The 9,643-nt window shown below is 36.1% G+C and overlaps 1 pseudogene; it reads right to left on the reverse strand.

The window, feature by feature from the left end:
• Positions 1-1,224: 1,224 nt before the first annotated feature.
• Positions 1,225-8,032, reverse strand: LOC110221390 (PRELI domain containing protein 3B-like; annotated as a pseudogene).
• Positions 8,033-9,643: the final 1,611 nt, after the last annotated feature.

The raw sequence follows: 9,643 nt of genomic DNA on the forward strand, positions 1-9,643 counted from the left end.
TTGGAATCAGGAAGACCTAGGTTTGGGTCCTAACTTTGACACATATGAACTGTGAGACCACAGGCAGGTCATTTAATCTCTCAAGCAATTCTCTAAGTCTATAACTTATAAATAAGTGGCTGATCTATACTGGTAAAAGAAGTTTTTGTTTTTGAACTTTCTCCTGTGATACTTGGTATTTCAGATCAGAACAAAAAAAAATTTTAACACCCATGTCATAGAGTTATAGTCAGAAAAATGTTTGATAAAATTTAAAACATTATATCAATGTGATTCATTTTTAAAATGTATATTTCAATGTACCTTTGACCTTTTCAATGTGGGTTTTTTTCTCAATGGGTACAAACCACAATCTGTACATTTTCATCTTTCTCAATTCTTGTCCACGTTCTTCCTAGACCCTCCACAAAAAATCCAGGGAGAAATTCCCCACAGCCTTTAAGGAAGCAAGGTGGAAATCATTAAAATGTGAGGAGACAACTTTCCCCTATGTGTCTGCCTTCTAAACTTTTTTCATCTTCTTTCCAGATTTCTTATATGTCCTCAAAGGAGAAAGGAAGAAAAGGGTTGTTTTTCTCCCAAGTCCTCACACCAACTCCTCCCCTCACAGAGTCAAGCAGTGCTGTCAGCATCCTTTCCGCCAATGAAGAGATTCCAATTCAAATGGTCCAGGCTTGAATCCTATATTAAAGTATATGTTAACTTGTTTTGGAAGATTTTATCAAGTTCTTCATAGAATTTCAGTACCCTTTCATTCTTTGCAACAATCATAAGCAGGTGTATTGCAGAGTACTTTTGTGAGTATGTATTGGATTAGATGACCACTGATGCTCCTTCCAACTTGAAGTTCTGTGATCCTGTGATTTCTTGAATGAATGAATGAAAATGCAATTATAATTATACCTTATGGAGATTTAACATGACCATTTTTGATCAAGATATTTGTTTGAAATATCCTTAAATCTTCAAATATTGGAAACTTGATATTGAAAACTTAATATTGGATAGCATTTTTAGGTAACACTAACCACAGTTGACTTGATGTGGAAACTCTTTACCTTCCTCTTTTTTTTCCATTAAAATGATAACTTTTCTCCAAGTTAATTTAATAATTACCTAGTATACAAAAAGCTTTTAAAATGATGAATATAGATAATTATAACACCAGCTTTATGGATCTATTATTGTTTCATACAAATAACCCTCATTTCTCTACAAATGCTGTTATGGTATAAGTGCCTTCATGTTTCCTGTTGCTGACGCTTCAGTCTCTGTATTTAATTTGTTAACTACCTATTCCATTCCTTCATAGATTTTATTAATATTAGATTACATTGTATTTCCTTCTAGGAAGTTGCTAAGGCTCACTTCTGCCACAGTGATTATGGCTTTATGAGTCAAAATGGTCTTTTTTGGTTCTTGAGGATGTGATTTGTATGTATATATGCATATATATATATATATATATATATATATATATATATATATATATATATATACACACACACACATATATACATATATATGCAGACATACATACATACATGCCTTTCATCTACTGAAAACATATTTATAAATGAAATATTTGTAGATGTAAACTCCATTGCTTTATCTATGAGATAGACTAAGAATTTTCCTCCATATCTGTTTGGTTCTTGCTGAATCAACAAATGATTTTAAAATGGAAGACATTCCCCACTCTGTGCTGAGAATTTTTTTGTTGTTATCCAGTTGTGTTTGACTCTTCATGACCCCATTTGGTTGTTGTTTTTTGGGGGGGTTTTTGGCAAAGATACTGGAGTGCTTTGCCATTTGCTTCTCCAGTTCATTTTAGAGATAAGGAACTGAGGCAAACAGAGTTTAGTGACCTGCTCAGGGTCACACATCTAGTACATGTCTGAGGTCAGATTTGAACTCAGGAAGATGAGTCTTCCTGACTCCAGGTAGAATACTCTATCCACTGTGCCACCTAGTTGCCCATTGAGAATTCTATAACTATGCAATTTTCCAGTGAGATCCAGTGGAGTGTCAATCAACATATAAACTGCAACCACATATGTTGCATTCATAGGATTTGAATATTTGCATAGCAGTTAATGTGACTGTTTCCCGTGGTTGGCCAAAAATATGCTCTGACATCCATGTCTTAATGATTCAACTGCTAGAGGAAAGAGATGACACCACCCTTCTTCTATTGTTACTACATTTCACAGAATCAGAATTTTGTGGAATGATAAGGATCTGTGTACTATCTAACCCACTCTTTTACAACCATGGAAACTGAGGCCAAAAAATGACTGCAATCTGCCCAAAGTCAATTAGTTAGTTAATGATTATTACTAGGTCTTCTGATGTTTGATCCAGTGCTCTTCTCACTATATCATATTATGCTGTGATGTTGCTGTGGAAACCTTCTCATGAGTCCTCAGCCTCGTTCCTTATTCCTAGGATTTTTGAAACTTCCTGGTGAATTGTCATAATATTCAGCAATAGAAATAATGATTAACTGGAGACATATTTACACCTTAATGATCAATTATAGCTCTTTGTTTTGTTTTGTACTAAACTCTTCCGGCTTTATTAAAATACAAATGCCTTCTGAGTAAATATTTGAGTTTGTAAGTGGATATTCAAAAGTATGTTTGAATTTCAAATGTTTTGCATTTTGGAGCAAGCATTTGGACATATTTTTACATAGTGACATTTTAAATCAAGCTATAGCTTAATAAATGATTCTCCATGGTAATAGACTTAGAAGAAAATGTTGATGAACTTATTAACTCTTTTTCTTACTTGTGTTATTGTTCCCTTTATCTTTAGTCATTACGTGTACACAAACCGCAGAAATATGTTTACCGAACTATTTTAAAAGGAGTAATTTTTTCTATTTAAAATATTTAGTTTGAGACTTTGGTAGTACATTTGTAAAAGTAGCTCAAATTGATAAAGAAAAAAAGGGAAAACAATCTATTTGTACAAAAATATTTATAGCAGCTCCTTTTGTGGTGGCTGAGAATTGGAAGTTGAGGGGATGCCCATCAATTGAGGAATGGCTAAACAAATTGTGGTATGTGATTGTGATGGAATACTATTATGCCATGAGAAATTATGAGCAGGATGCTTTCAGAAAGCCCAGACTTACATAAACTGATACAAAGTAAAGTGAGCAGAACCAAGAGAATATTGTACAGGGTAACAGCAATATTGTATGATCATCAACTATGAATGACTTCATTATTCTCAGCAATACAGTGATCTAAGACAATTTCAAAGGACTCATGAGGAAAAATGCTGTCCACCTCCAGAGGAAGAACTGATGGAATCTGAATGCAGACTGAAGCATATTATTTTTCATTTTCTTTATTTTTTGTGGATTGGGTTTCTTTGTTTGGTTTTTGGTCAGTGTCTTCTTTCACAATATGACCAATACGGAAATATGTTTTACATGATTGCACATGTATAACCTATATCAAATTGCCAAATTTCTTACCATCTCAGGGGGTGAGATGAGGGAAATAGGGAGAAAATTTGGAACTCAAAAAATTTTAGATGAAAATTAAAATTGTCTTTGCATTTAATTGGGAAAAAATAAAATATTATTTAAAAAATTAAAAAGTAATTCAAATTCTTTGAAGTTTAGAATCATTCTTTTGCCACAGGAGAGTGTTACAAAACTGAAATGATATTTCAGCTAAACAAAATTAGTGAAAGTTGATATTTCATAAAAGCTAGTCATGTATAATTTATGTAAGTTGTACTTGTTCTGAAAAAAAATGTAATACTCTAATGATAAAATATTTCTAAGCTACAAAAGTAAAATGCAGCTATAACAAATGCCATCACAACAAAAAGAGTTCTGTGTTTTAACTGATGATCCAATAATAAGAAAATTTGGGAATGCAGTAAAATTTTCAGAATCATAGAATTTTAGAATTGGAAGACACTTTAGTGGCCATCTGATACAATCCAGGCCCAAAAAGTGGGTACCCCTCCCTCCCAAGAAAACACACTGTATTTTTGAACAGCTTTAATTATTAGGAAGTCTTTCCAGACATCAAGCCTAAGTTTGTCTTTTTGCAACATCCTGGCATTGCTCTTGGTGTTCCCCATGGGACCAAAGAGAACATGTCTAATCCCTCTTCCACATGGCATGCTGTCTTCCAGTTCCTCTAAGAAAGCTATTATAACACATCCGAGTTTTCTATTATCAATATATACCTTCTATTATCTATATACACCTTCAATTGATCCTCGTATTAATTACATGGACTCAAGACCCTTTCCCATCCTGATTGCCCTCCTTTGGATACTCTCCAGTTTATCAATATTTCTCAGTTTTTTTTCTCAGAAACTGGAGTGCTCAGAGCTATAAACATAATCCCCTAGATGTAGTTAAGCCAACACAGAGTACAGAGGGATGAACACTTTCCTTTTCCTAGAAGTTACGCCATTTTATATTATCTCTTCAGAGTCAAACTGAAGTCCAACAAAAGAAAGTGGATATTCTTTACCATTCCCTGTAATGGAATTTAGCTGGGGACACTCTTGGACTTCAGAACCATCTGGTTTATATATCCAGACTCCCAACCTTTCTTCTAGTTATGTGGTAGGACTACATAAGCTGAACCTAAACAAAAGGAAGACTTTCCTTAGATTTCACAAATAAAAGAAGCTAGCCTATATTTTCTTCTTATTTCCCTTTCCAAACACTTCCAGGTATCTTTGACCAGAGACATTCAACCCTATTCAATACAATATATATTTATCAGATCAAAGAAAGAAAAGGATTCAAATATCAAAATATATATATTTATAGCAGTTCTGTTTACAATGGTGAAAAATTAGAAACTGAGGAGGTGTCCATCAATTGGGGAATTGCTGACTGTTATGGCATATGAATGTGATGGAATACCATCATGCTCTAAGAAATAATGAAGGAATGGTTTCAGAGAAACATGGAAAGACTTCAGCAAAGTGAAGTGAACAGAACCCAGAAACCTATTTATACAGCAATAACAATATGGTAAAGACAATCAGCTCTGAAAGTCTTGGGGAATCTAGTCAGGACAATGATGAACCACAATTCCAAAGGATTCATGATGAAACAGGCTCTCCACCTCCTTTCTCAAACCTTAAATCTGTCTCATCTATTTTAGATGGTAAATTCTTATGCAGAATAGACAAGGTCTTGTTTTAGCTTTATTTTGGCAGAGGGCCCACAGTACCACAGTCATAATGTAGGGTCTATGGGCACTCAGAAGAAGTATTTCTAATTTTTAATATCACCTCTTGATGAGAATGTTAAATTTGAAGTCTATGATTTGTTTTCAGAAGTCTTCCATTCTCTGACAAGGTCTAGAACAGAGTCATGAGTAGAAATCTAACAAAGGAATCATCAGGCTGTGTTGCAGGAAAAGTCTCATTAGGCTGTAGAGTAATCTCCCTTAGGGGAATACTGGAAACCTTATTGTTGTTTGAGTCATTTAAAAGGAGACTGGTCCAAGATCTCCAGAAAGCCAGAGAGAGCAATTCTACATAAACCGGTAATAAACAAGATGATCTCATAAGTCTTTTCCATCTGTAACTTCTATCAGGAAAGGTTATAGATGGTCAAAGGTTATTTTAGAAAGTGGTCAAGACACTGGAATGAACATCCCTGAGTTCACAAAAATATGAGAGGATCTTTTGGGCTGTTGCTATTTCCTGTGTCTCCTCATGATCAAAAATCATCATATTTAACACAAAGAAAAAAAGATAAAGTTTTTGAGCAAGGAATGTCAGGCAACTTAGCATCTATCTTTAGTCTAAAGTTTAGCCAATCAAAATATCCATTTTTCAAAAGCAAGAAGAAAATATGCTCGTTTTCCACACATTTCACCTAGCTAACAGCCAATTACACAATTTTTTTTGTGTACAAATGATGATTTTTAGAGTCAATCCACAAATGACTTCCAACTTAAGTTGTACATCAGTATATGAAGATGACTGGAGTGATGAGATGACATTTCTTCCTAGGACTGCTGCTGTCCTGAAATGACAAACTCAAAAAGATTTTATACTTTCTGCTTATCTTTGTATTCCCAGTGGTTAGCACAGTGCATGGCACATAGTAAACATGTACTTAATGCTTGTTAACTTGATATGCATACATGAATTTGCTCACTCAAAAGAAAACAGAAAGGAGGCATTTTCTCTTTAACTCTTTTTCTCCTAAAAAAAAAGTTCAATATTCTGCCTTATGAAGTAGAAATTTTCAAAAGGGGAATTCCTTTGAAATAAAAAATGGGATCCACTCCAGCACTGTACATGCCTCTAATATGAAAACTTCTGACATCTGAAGAGTTAGGCCTGCCTCCCCTGAATCACATCTAAGGAAATGCTTCTAACCTGGGTAAAAGATGGTCATATCTCAAGAGACTTTATGAGCTCATGAAAACTGTTGCTCTAGAAACTCCCATGGAACATTCACTACTAATGTGGGCATTAAACAACATTCAAAGAAAACTGTTCCTTCCCTTTTTCATGTGGCACCTTGGGTTTCCTTGATGAGCTCTGTATAGAGGTCCCAATTCAATGATTGAGTACAATGAAACTAGGGAGTAGATCTGTGATTCCAGTAGTACAGGAAACTCCTGGGCAGGGAAACTGGCCAGAAATGCAGGTCTTCACTTTGTAGTCTTTGAAAATTGCTTAGGCCAGAGAAAGGGTTAATATATGGGAGAGAAGAGACTTAAACCCAGCTCTCTCTGATTCTTTTTTTTTTTTGTCTAGGCAATGGGGTTAAGTGACTTGCCCAGGGTCACACAGCTAGTAAGTGTTATGTGTCTGATTCCAGATGTGAACTCAGGTCCTCCTGAATCCAGGGCCCGGTGCTCTATCTACTGCACCACCTAGCTGCCCCTCAGCTCTCTCTGATTCTAAGGCCAGCTTTCTACCCATTACATCATACCATCTCTCTTAAGTTATAACAAATACAGCAGAAAGCAGCTCAGGCTATTTCTTTCTCTCTCTGATTAAACTGCTGAGCTGTGAGGATCCACTGAGTCTCACTTGATTTTTTGTGGATTTGGCATTTGCATACCCAGTTTTAAAATAAAGTTTATCTATATCTCTAATTTTGCAACTTTAAGAAATAAAAAAAAGAGTATAGCACTATTCCAATGGTAGGTGCTTAATGAAAGCTTGAGGAATGTAATTGAAAAGGGGGTAGGAGTTGGGAGGAAGTACAGTAGCATATCTCAACCAATCAAAAACCAAAATGAAATTTGGTCTTCCAGTCAGTCTTATAAGGGCCATGTTGGTAAGCTACACAGCCATGCCTAATATACCCAGCCACCCTCTCACCCAGAGTCAGAAGCAGACTCAAGAACAGTACAACCCCTGGACATGGGTAACAAAATGAAGGAAGACTGTCTTTGGTTCTACTTGCTCAGCAGAAATTAGAACTCCTTGCAAGCACAGCACTATTTCCAAAGCTTCTGTGAACACTGGTTTTCCTCACTTATCTATTCCAGTTGGTCTATAGTGCTTCCCAGATCTTCCCCTACCCCCAACTCCTTACTTTTCACAGTGAGTATACATTAGACTAACGGGTAAAACTATCAATTGAACATTCAGGTTGGGGGAGGGGAAGTAAAGGAAAGAGGAGGGCTGGTGATAGGAGAATGCTCATTTTCCTTTCTTTTTTTCCCCACGTTTCATCAATCCTACCTTCCCAGGGAAATGAGAACATCAATATGAAAATGTAGAGAACATTTTTTGGTGGGTGACAGTTGTTTGTAAATGTAAAGGCAAGAGATTTCCATTTAAGGAATTTAAGTGTGTTCCATGTGGTACATCCAGTACAGTGTCAAGTTTTTTGCCCCGATAAGGCCAGAAGCAGGAAGTCATGAGAGGTCAGGAAGGAAGTACTATCAAGCTTGGGAGCAGGGACAGAGTAGTAACAGGAGCTGTGCAGTCTCCTTTATTCAGCTGGGCAACAACTGCCTCATTTTTCAGAGATAAACAGACTTACGGGCCCCCACATCTCCATGCCTGTACCTTCCAATGTGCTCAAACAACACTGGAAGGTCAGACTAACCTTTAGCAGGCTTTGGCAGGCTATTAAGCATAAGCAATCCTAATTTATTCTAAATACACACTCTAAGATATGGGACAGAAATTGTTTATCACAATTCATTTGTACCACAGGCTTTTTGAAAGGAAATGATTTTAATACTAATTTGGATGCATTATGCCACCAGCTGAAGCTAACGGGTTTCGTTTATACTGGAAGATTTCCAAGTATCACCTGTTTCCCCTTATCAACTTCTTCCTACACCCCCACTACCATCACCTTGCACAACCTGGTGGGAAAGATACCATGGAGTAGACAACAGAGAAAGTTCTTATGGGTCTCAAGAGTAGCTAAATCCTATGATGATAAGATTTAGAACTAGAAGGAATATTAATGATAGCCAGCACCCCTATTTTACAAGGAGAAAACTAACACTCAAAGAGTTTAATTTCCCAAAGTTACACAAGTAATACATAATAAATCAGGAATCTGAAGGCAAATCCCTGCACTACTAATCCAGAACTCTCTTCCTGGTATCCTATCCTATCTCTCTTTGTAACCCAGTGGTCCATCCATTATTAGTCTTATGGACTGCTTTGTGACTCTTACTATGTTCCACAAAACAAACTAAAATGAATTACCTAAAGTCCAAAAGAGGTAAAGAAAGGACTGGAGATGTGTCACATGGCTTCTAATGACATTTTTAGCTAACAAACCAATCAGAGTTGGGATGTCTGAATAAGATATACAAACTCATGCCAATTCTCTTTCTTTTGTTTTTTTTGTTTGTTTTTTTCAATTCTCTTTGTTTTCGTGGGTTTTGCTTTTAAGGGACAGACTTTTAAACCCTCTTAAAGCCCTAAATTATGCTGTTGGTCTGTTGAAAGCAGCTACAAAAACTTGCCATAGGAAAAATAAAAATCTGCCTAATGTGCTTTTCTTACAGATTTGCAGAAAAGTAATCTACAGAGAGACTGGGAAGGAAGTCCCTCAGAGTAAGTGGGGGTGGCCAAACATTTTCATCCATCAAATAGTAGTACATTAGGGGAGGAAAGCAGAAAATTACAATGTTTTGGCTGGATTCCATACCAAGTAAATATTGGAAAGTAATGGAAATTTTAAATTGCTCATGGGTAGGGCTCCCTTTTCATATGCTCCACAACTAATCAAGGTATTTTGGGAAGATGATTTGGGTCAGTGGATTCCAGATCAAGATACTAATACTTCATGAATGACAGGCAGCAGGTAGTAGTAGAAAGTGTACTGGACTTGGAACTAGAGAATACAGATTTGAGTTCTTATTCTGCTACTACCTGTGAGATCACGGGCAAGTCACCTTACCCTCCCTGATTTCCTTATTTGTACAATAAGGGAGCTGGAAAAGATATCTAAGGTTGGTTCCAGTTCTAGATACTAGGAGAAAATCAATCTCTGGAAATCTACACTGAATAACTCCAGCATATTCATGATTAATATTGTTGTACCCTTTATATCTTCTTTTCCACTATCTCTCCAGAATTTTGCTCTCCTCCAATGTCTGTGTCATACTATGTACTATGTAAAATGCACTTAATATTCCTCCACCTT

The sequence above is a fragment of the Phascolarctos cinereus genome, unplaced genomic scaffold (assembly GCF_003287225.1).
Source record: "Phascolarctos cinereus isolate Bilbo 61053 unplaced genomic scaffold, phaCin_HiC Scaffold_4;HRSCAF=312, whole genome shotgun sequence".
NCBI classification, from domain to species: domain Eukaryota; kingdom Metazoa; phylum Chordata; class Mammalia; order Diprotodontia; family Phascolarctidae; genus Phascolarctos; species Phascolarctos cinereus.